Genomic DNA, 10541 nt, shown 5'->3' with positions numbered 1-10541 from the left:
GCCTTCAGGTCCGAAGTGTTACAGCGGCAGCATACCTGTCACTCTGGACCAGGACTCACAACTGAGTCTCAATGCAGCACTCGAAAAAATTACAATAAAAAAAAATGATGCGACTCCCATGAAAATCAGTTACTTTGCAGAACAGAGTAGGAGCAGAAAGGGTCAATGCAGAAAGAGGGGTGGGGTCTCAGCAAAGAGCAAAAAAGGCGGAGACCAACAACACTGGTTATAGGATTACCCAGATTATCCTTCGCCAGAGATCAATCTCACAGGAGAGCTGCTTGGGCAGAGAACGCTGTGCACAAATCAGCTCTCCAGCCACCCACTCAGCTCATCTCATGCCTCTCTTACAGTGTTGCTATTATATATCTGTGCAGAGACACCTGTTGTAGTGGCAAATCAAGGCGACTGGCACGGGAGGGGCGCTCTGGGGAGAGAAGATGGTCATGGTCCGTGTGTGAGGGGGGGTTATACTTAAATGTACAGCACAACCAGGAGTTTAGGAGTTTCCGAGTACTCCCTGTTGAAAGGGATCGAGACTGCAGGGCATGGGAAGACAGTAAAATGCTCATGTTTGCCAAGGTCTTTGAGGTTTTTGTGTCCGTTATTTTATCCCAAAGATGTTCTAATTCTCTTCTCTCCTGCAGAACATTATTAACATGCTCGTTGTTTAATGTGTAGGCAGTTGCACAAATATTGCTTCAGGAAAAGGGGCGAAAAGAAATGGAGGTAAAAACATGTTTTCTTCGTTTCCCTGCAAAACGCAGGTCTTTCTTTCCCCCTTAAATGCCAGGAAACAACCGTTCAAGCATGCATGATTATAGGACTGATGTGACATGTGGCGTTGCCTGTGTGCACATTGTGTAAGAGTATTATAAGAGGTGAGAAACTGTCTTTTTAAGTGCTGTAGGATGGTCAAGCAAACAGAGCAAAGTGAAAACAAAGTTCCAAACATCGGCCGAAAATATACTTAGTTTGAAGGCAAACAGGAACAATATACGCCAAACCCTAAGGGACCCTAAATAAACCTAGATCCCGTACAGACCTGAGGGTGACCGCTTAAAGGCTTCAACTTGAAGAGAAGAACTTTCAAAGTGCATTCATGGCCATGGATATATGCAATGTCAATATTACCAGTAAATAACACTGGCCCATTAAATTAAAATTGCCACTGACTTTAGCCTGCAGCTGCTCCTATTAATTTGTCCCAGCATGCTATCGGATGTTCTTCCAGTCCTTCCCTTCGAGCCTCTGAAGACCAGTTGCACTGAAGCATGTGTGCATCTATTTTACTGAGATGACTCAATAGAGTTTGCTTGTACAATGCACCTGCAAGAGGTTGGATCAAATGTCCAGATAGCGCTTGAAGGAAATCCAGCAGTAACCAGAACCCCTGGCCGTAACCTCGTCGGCAGCCGGACACGGGAGGACGGGGGGAGGCAGCGAAAACGACCCCCCCCCCCCAACTCTCGTTGTGATTTTCAAGCCAGACAAATGAATCCCAGTGTAGTAATAGTCCTTCTTAAAAGCATGTTGAGCCATAATCGCATGTCACAATCCACATTAAACACACCAAGTTCGCCCTGAGACCCACGATCAGAACGTTTACATGGATAGCCCTAAAACTAAGACACGAAAGAAGGATGACTGGCAACCCTAAAGACTGGTTACATCTATCCAATCATTAAATTAGATTAAATAATCTAATTGCTATGTCCTCAAACCTTGGCTACTTGTGTGGAAATTTTAAATGTTATAAAGGCTTTCCAGAGAAAAAGTGAAGCTATAAAAAAAATGGTTTCCACCTCTAAACTAATCTTAACACTTCTTGTTATCCTTCAATTTGATCCCAAGCTGTTTAAACGGCATAACTCTCTCTCTCTCTCTCTCTCTCTCTCTCTCTCTCTCTCTCTCTCACTCTTGTATAATAAATAGCAAATAGAAATACTCAGCTATGAAAGTGCTAAATTACAAAGTTCATATTATCAACCTTTGGTGTCAAGAGACTAATTGTGATGTTTTACTTTTACACGAGAGCCTCTGTTGTTTGCTGGTACATGTTGTTCTTATTTAGACAGAGTTAGGGGTCGGCAACCTAAGGCACGCGTGTCATGGGTGGCACGCGAGTGTATTTATGTTGGGTCAGATTGACCCCAAGGATAAAATGTGTTAGTAATATTTAAGGATAACCAAAAGGATAAAAGGATGATGATTTCTAACAAAAGAAAAGGCGTTATCATGCAGTATACTTGTATGAGTGGAAAGGGAATTGAAGAGCACATGTGGGAAGAACAGAAAATAACATTTATGTTTTCGAGTTTTCTAAATAGTCAAATGTTGTACTTAAAATGAATGCATACACTCTTATGATTATGGATGTGAGACAGGTGTAGCACATAAAAATGACTCTCCGGTTTGGTGAGATCTCATTTGTGCCCAGGACAGATATATTACAGAATGCTGATTATCAGACTTAGCACATAAGCCATGTACTGTAATTTATGAAATTGCTTTTGGCATTTTGCTCACATTTGTTGGCTGGAGGCCCACAGGTAATGGGAAAGGTGTGTGGATTGTCACTCACTACAAACCAGCAGGAGATCCATTCAGCTCCCAAGGTACTTCCCAAGTACTGCAATTAAGTATACTTGCATCTTTGTATTTGATTTCAATTTATCACGTCTGCCACGGAGGAAATAATTCTGCTGGTATTGATCAGTTTGTTTGTCTGAAACAATTGGTGAAAAGGTTAAATCCAAAATAATGCAAAATGTTCAAAAGAAATCTTAATCCATTTATTATTTCCTCCCATTATACAAATTTTTTAGCTCCTGATTCCATCTCCTTAAACCTATGAAGGATAGTGAGGCATATAAAATCTACAACAGTCCTGCCTTGAACAAACTATGGGCTAGTGAGGGCAGTGTTGACTTCGACACCTGCCTTGACACACATTTTTAAAAAGCAACGGGGAATATTTCCATGAAAAAAAAAAAAACACAGTGCTTGTGTGTAATACACATCACTAATAGCGATTGTTTTGTGTGTTTGCAGGATGAAATTGCAACAATGGCGCACTGTTATAAGCCGATGCTAACTAATGTCATATAAAAACAAATAACCACATATCGAGCTGAAATTTAAATTAAACACAACAAATAGCTGCTCAGAGGGAACTGCATTCCATGATTAACAGTGCATGAAAAATGAAGCGCTTGTGTGTGTGTGTGTGTGTGTGTGTGTGTGTGTGTGTGTACATGTGTGTTGTAAGAAATAGCTACATACCTCTAACACCCTAATAACGCTGCAGCCTCTGGGCCTGTCAAGGTTTTCGGCTTGATTAGAGCGAGAATTGAATCAAGGCTTTGACCTTCTTCACTAATGACTAATTACTGGCAATTAGCCCCGAGAATGACCTCCTTACACCCCCTCTTTTCCCTCATCCTGTTCCCACAATTAGCACCCACTCTCTACCACAGCCCAGGAAAAGCAGCCCTCTATTACACTGATGATAACATAAACACTTGTTGTGAGCCAATGCATGCATTTTGCATTTCAGGGTCTCAGGCTGCAGAATTCACGATGCAAATACCTCCACCCGAGCCACGCCCTCTCTACCTGTGTGGCTTTGTTTACGTCTTCGGGAGAACGCTGGGGAATGCTTTGTGAAGGGATCGGCCGTTACGGAGCAGCTTTACTCCTGCGGAGGAGACCTTACAGCTAAACAGTACCACCTGCATTCCTTCAGTCACATGACCTCACCCGGAATATTGAGTAAAACAACAAGCTACCAATATAGCAAGTTGGTGGTTTACGGAGCGGTGAGTCCTGTGTGTGTGTGTGTGTGTGTGTGTGGTGATTCGCTGGAACCTGGAAATAGATGGGAGCTCAAATCCACCTTCCTCCCTTCCCACTTCCCCTTCCACTTCTTTCTGCCGTGACTTCCCTGAACTAGTCGCTTTCTCACTGTCAGTGAGCGGCTGCTCGTCAGTGTGTCTAATACAACCTCCAACTGTCCAAAAGTGCTGAGATGAGGGGGGGGGGGGCGCTGATTCTTCTTAAAGGCAGGGCTGCATTAAACCGGCTGAAACATAACATGTCTAGGAAAGGCTGAGTGGATCCTGAAACAATCCTAACTTCCACCACAATCACAACAAAGGCGTTTTCATACATCTCTCGTGGCGTGGAACTGGATGCGGTAAAATATCGCATGGCATAAATAATTGGAAAAATAAGAGTCGTTTTCGTGATTTTCTGGTGAATGTCTTTCACTCAGAAACAACTTAACGGCTTTATAATAATTGTAACGTCAATGTGGGTGAAGATAAGAAATGCCCTCAACTCGAGGGATTCTGCGAAATGATCAGCCATCGGCTGATATTCATGATGTTTTCTTTAGGCATTAAATTGCACCTACTCAGCATTTAACAAAGACTGAAGTCTGGCTGGGAAAGCATTTCCACTGTAGGATCGTAAAACATCCCCAGTTCATACTGGAGATGTTTTAACTGATACCTCAACTCTGACAGCTGGATAGACCGTAGAACTCTAGATTCATGTGTGTGTGTGTGTGTGTGTGTGGTTACCACCACAGAGTATTGGATAATGATATCTCAACTCGACTGTATCTATCCATTCAATAACAGCTGTCCTGCATTCTGGTCTGATCCTGTCCTAATCTGCATAAATCTTGATAGGAAGGCCAGACTGACTGATCAGAGTCTTTCAGGACTGACATGAAAGCCAGCAGCAGCTTGAGGGGGGGGGGGGGGGGCTCTCCTCCTTCTGTACACTGGGGGGCCTCCATCTCTATGCTCACATCCAGATGTCTCTCATTCCCATCCAAATGTTCCTGAGATACGCGTAATCATACGCAGTGCTTCAAAGACTTATTTAATTGCTTCTTGGCAATACCTTAAAACGCCCCAACCCCAACGCGCACACGCACACGCACACATGCATGGCAGTGGATTCAACACACATCATGTTTCTACACACAGCGGTTTTTCTGTGCGTTTCGGAGAAAGACCAACATCACGTTTACGCGTGCGTTATAATGCGTGGCGATGACGTTGAAAATGACGGTTTATTTTACGCAAACGCAAGTTTGCACAAAAAAAAAAGAAGCTTTTTGATTCCACATGATGCAAACTTCACAGTGAGCCGAATCCATTTCCTCGTTTCTCTGGATGTCATATGATCATATGTAAAAAGCCATCGTCTTTTTTTTCCAGGGCATTAAAAGCTATTAAGTCGGACCAGAGTTCAACTTTCTGGAGAGAAATCCCTCCACGCTGACGCGCAGTCGCGTATTCCACACCACCAATGTCTTACACTCTTTACCAGAGAGAGAGAGAGAGCAAGTTTATCCAACAGGAGAGATCCGCCATTCTTCACGCCGCTGACGCGTTTCTCCTTGGATCTGACGTTCCATCCCAGACCAATAAATCGTGTTTCTGTCTTCCACAGCTGAGCGAAGAGACGCGCGACAAGCGCCATAAATTACATAAGCGCAATCAAAGTGCCAACCTCTGACCTTGCCTGACCGGCGCGCACAGCCACGGTCACCTGACTTTTAGCGTTGGCCTCGCATTTTCGTTTCATTTGCAAGAGTTGCGAAAAGATTATCTTGAGAAGAGAGGCGCGTAACAACCGGATCCACGCTGTCACAGCCCGGCGACGCTTTGGCGCACAGCTCCGTGAAACGACCACGGAAAGGAAAACGCAACAGCTTCCACGGTGAAGAGCGCGCTCGGAGCGGAGGCGAAGCGATCCGTGGACTCGTTTACTTACTGAGGCGTAAATACGGATCATGACTGTCCATAATGCGTGCGTTGCGGCGTCGAGTCGGCGCTGCTCCGCATCCCAACGCGGCGCATTCCTCTCCCAGCCCGACTCGACTCGTCTGCAAGGCGGCTCTACGCGGGGGCCCAACGAGGGGGGGGGACAGGGCTTCTCCCAATGACAGCAGCGCTCCGCTCTGATCCCGCAGTCATATTAGTGTCATTGAGTTACAACAAACAAAAGGGTCCTCTTTCAACACGACGATGATAAAGAGCGGAATAAAAACGGCAATAAATGCAGGGGATAAAGAAAAAGAGGAATACTGCCGAGTTTTATCGATCAGATTCACATGATCAGAAAAAGCTCCCTCATATAGAAATGTGGCTGTTTTGATTAAGGTCTGTTGCTGGTGCCAAAATATGTCAGGTATTTGAGTCAAGAATAAATTCCACAATTTCAGCGTGTTATAATCTTGTTTCACCAAGCAGTCTATTCGTGCACGCATATGCCATGACTTACCACGCACATGGCACGCACGTTTTAATGTCTATATTTAGTGCATTTCATGCAGATGTCTTCCCTTCAATTTGCAGAAAACACTCCTTTCCAGCTGCACATCCTCACTTTAAGTGCCTCTAAATAAATATATATATATATATATATATGAATAGTGCTTAAAGTCATTCTCCAAACAACATCTGAGAATGATCATGTAAAACAGTTTTTGAATCTCCTGCCGTCTTTCTCAGAGGGGATCCCTCCAATGTTAACCGATTGAGTGTGAGCACTGGTCTGGGTACCCCCCCGGAGCTCCCCCGGAGCCTCCCCCCCCCCACACCCCTGTTCGGAGTGTGGGGTCATGTAGGGGTGAAGCTCCCGGTACCTCAGAAGGTTATTCAGGAGTCAAACCCAGCTGAGTCATTCACAGTCTTGAACTGCGGAGTGGGCAGACGTTCTGTCAACGGCGGTCCACTGACCACTCAGGGGGGGGTGGGGGGCCCCCCCACTAATGGGACAAGCATCTTCGGCCCCACCGTCCTTGTAACAGCGGCCCATAAAGGAGCACAGGAGGATGCTAACCAAGATAAATTGCTCTTTTTTTTCTCAGTTCATTCTACACTAATCAGAGCTTTTCATTTGTTATGGCCTCACGCCAGCCCCCCCCCCCCACCGGCGGCCCCCCCATTAGGGCCAGATAGCGTATAAATTCATTAAAGTCAAAGAGGGACATTAAAATGGGCATTTGTCAGACCCCGCTTTGTGCTTCCTAATGGTGGCACATGGTTCAAGGCATTGAGATGATGTTGGTGGGGATTTTCTCCTCTGTGGTGCATGTGGGAATTTGGGGGGGGGGGGGGGCATGTGTGTTTTTCTACAGCTTGGTTTGTTTACTTATATCAGGAAATAGAATTGGAATATTTTTCCTGCTAAAATATGACCCTGCCATTTTGAGCTACTTTTATATTCTATTCGTATTCTTGTATTTCATTTGATATTTTTTACACTTCTATTGTTTGTGCCCAATTATAACAAAGTGGTTGCTGTTTTGCAGCTATCTAATCCATCCGTCAACTTCAAATGCCCCCTCCCCTCCTTTTCCCTGCACTCACAGTCACTGAAGCAACCCTTTGCACTAATCCCTTTGTATTCAAACCACCATTTCCACAAAACAATATCCTAAGGATTAATCCTGCAGCAAACCTGTGCCACCTGCTATCACAATGCATGCATTCCTAGACAGAGAAGAAAACACATGCATGCCTGGATTTATGCACACATGCATCCAAACACACACACACACACTTTCCAAATTCCTTTATTTGCATCTTTTATTTTGATATCTGCCTTTCTCCAGCTTCAGGATGGAGGTTCTGGCTGCGTAGTCATGGGAGATGGCTCGCTCCATCTGCCTGCACTGTCATTAGCCCAACTCACGCTTTATCGGCGGGACCCCCACCCAACAGAAAGGCTTCACCAGTGTGACTAACCCTGCCCCCTGCCCCATACATAAGCCTGTGATGATAAGTGTTCTCCCTCTTTGTGCCGGCCAGGGTAAGACAATACCACGCAGCACTACAGAGCATCATCCATCTCACAGGTCATCAATCTGGGACACAAAAGATGAAATGTCGCTCAAACTAACTCCCCTTTGCAAAAGGCCTGCTTCTTTTTTTTTGCTTAGAAGGAGCTCATCCTCCACTTCGCTCACTTTTTTTTTTATCTCTGCTGGGTTAGGCCTTCATCTTTAAATTAAATTATTAAATTCATCACAGATTAACTTTGTTTCAGTTGTTCTTCAGAAAGTAGCTTACCGATGCGGTATGCGCCATCTGATTGAAAACCGATTCACCCGCGATGAACTGGCGACTTGTCAAGGGTGTACCCTGCGTCTTGCCCGTAGACTGCTGGGACATGCTCCAAGAATACCATGCATGACCCAGATTTCAGATAACGTCAGGAAAATAAATGAATGAATGGATGAATGAATGAATTCACTTCGGTGTTTTGACCTGACAAACTAAAATGCCTCTGAAAAATTAACATTATTTAGTTATATGGTGAAAACTAATTATCACCTGCATGGGGCCATTTTATCTTTGGACATTGTCTTGGAAAACAGTGTCTCAATTTGAGTTCTTGATTATTATTTTTTTATCCCTTTGACTAAAATGTTTCCTCCAAAAAGGCAAATACTAAAAATGTCAGACACAAACACAGTATTAAAAAAACAAACAATATATATATATATATATATATATATGGGGAAAAACTCTAACGTGGCAACAAATATGATTCATACGTTTGATGACAGTTTATCCATCAATAAATAGATTTCAACTTGTAATTCCAGGATGAGACAAACCTAAATGGGGAAAAAAAATAGTTTACCAAACCAGAACACTGATGCCATTCAGGCCGAGGTTATGTAATCACTGGTGTTGACTTGTTTGTTCGTCCATTTGTTTTGTCTGTCAGTAACATAACTCAAAAAGTTGCAAACTGTTCATGAAATTTCCAGGAAATGTTTGGAATGTTTCCAGGAACAGATGATAATTTCGCCATTGCCCACCGACGCACTTCATGAACACACTCAGGTTAACCCCTTAATGCTGCCTCTAATGTCTTGATCTGATAAGCTTACAAACAATCAATAAATATAATCAAGGCATCGTCCATGGCAGACACTGATTACATTGTCATAAGGCCACTCAATAGAGCCAGACTGAGGATTATTTCTTCAAGACACTGTGTCTGACTTTGTGCTATAAGGCAACGTTTAATTTCAGCAAGTTGCATAGCAACACTGTACATATAAAGAGTGCATAGACAATATACGATACATACCAGTGATTCCTGAAATAAGATTGTTTACATTTGTTGATTAGGTTTTATGCTATAGGTGGAGCCCAGACTCCGGCCAGATGGCTGACCTCGACATCAGTCTTTACCTTGCTCTAATAAGTTGAGACAAGCTGGGGGGTTTGTCTTCTCAGAATGGAGCTGAACCAATACAAGAGGGAATCAGATGGACAACCTCAGGCTAATCTCTCTAAAACCTGAAATGCCCATGTGGGATTACTGATTTTTTAGCACACCATGTCACTTACTGCTGTCTTTGTGCTATTTAAAAAACCCTCACAATTTATATCTGACAGATTTCAGAGAGAATAGTCCAAACTGGGTAGAGAAATACTGAGATTTACATAAAACAACACTTGACTACTTACCATAATGCAAATTTCAAATGTCTTTAAATATGCAGCTTTTGCCTGACAAGCACCAATGACTTTCAAACATGCATATTTTGTGGTGGACTGTTTCTGTCAGATGTTATTTTTTCATGGAGGCGATATAATTCGTATGGAGTCACTAAAGATATTATGTAACTGTTTCCTGTTCATTTTCTATATATTTTCTGGTTTTCTTTTAGATAATTGCCTATGCATTGTTGTTTTCTGTCTGTCTTTTATTTAATAAAGGTTTTAGAATTGTATAAATACGTTTTACCCCCTTATTTATTCAGTGAGCCCTGGTTATTTATACATGACTTTATTTAGAGGCTTTATACTTGTGAAAGGCCCTAATGCAGCCTCAGAGGTAACACGGGTAGTGTCTCACTTGAGCTTGTCCCAAGCCCGGATAAATGCAGCAGAAATAGCATCCGGCGTAAAACTTTGTCAGAATTAAGCACGCAAACAACTATAATGTTGATTTGTTGTAGCGACCCCTGATGGGACAAGCCGAAAGAGGAGGAGGAAGAAGAAGAAGATACTTGTGAAAGGCTCAGTACAGTTCAAAGCCTGATGATTACCCTACCTGTCATGACTCTCAAGTACAAATCACAGCAAAATTGCAACGTCAGACATAAATAGACCTTATGGAAGCATCACTTGCCATCACGATCCTCAGACTCGCCTGTCCTTTCAGTAGCATGATAGATGAGATACTGAAACTACACAATGCTTCAAAACTATCTTCACCAGGCTAAGAGGCAATTATTCTTATTTTAATACCCATCCTAGAGGATCTGTCCCATCAGTGTGAACTATAGCAGTTGAACCACTTTTGTTTTCATCACCACTGCATGCCAAGTGCCTGCTCATGAGGTCTCTGCAAAATAAGAATAAAACAAAAACAAGACCTGCTCTTGTATTTTGAGAAAACAACACAATATTTCAACATCATTAAGTTTTCATTAAGTTTTCATCATTAAGACATTCAGAAGCTTATTGCAACACTTTACAACTCCTCCCAGG

Source organism: Brachionichthys hirsutus, chromosome 9, assembly GCF_040956055.1.
Source record: "Brachionichthys hirsutus isolate HB-005 chromosome 9, CSIRO-AGI_Bhir_v1, whole genome shotgun sequence".
NCBI classification, from domain to species: domain Eukaryota; kingdom Metazoa; phylum Chordata; class Actinopteri; order Lophiiformes; family Brachionichthyidae; genus Brachionichthys; species Brachionichthys hirsutus.
The sequence above is the reverse complement of the archived record's forward strand: the minus strand, read 5'-3'. Positions refer to the sequence as shown.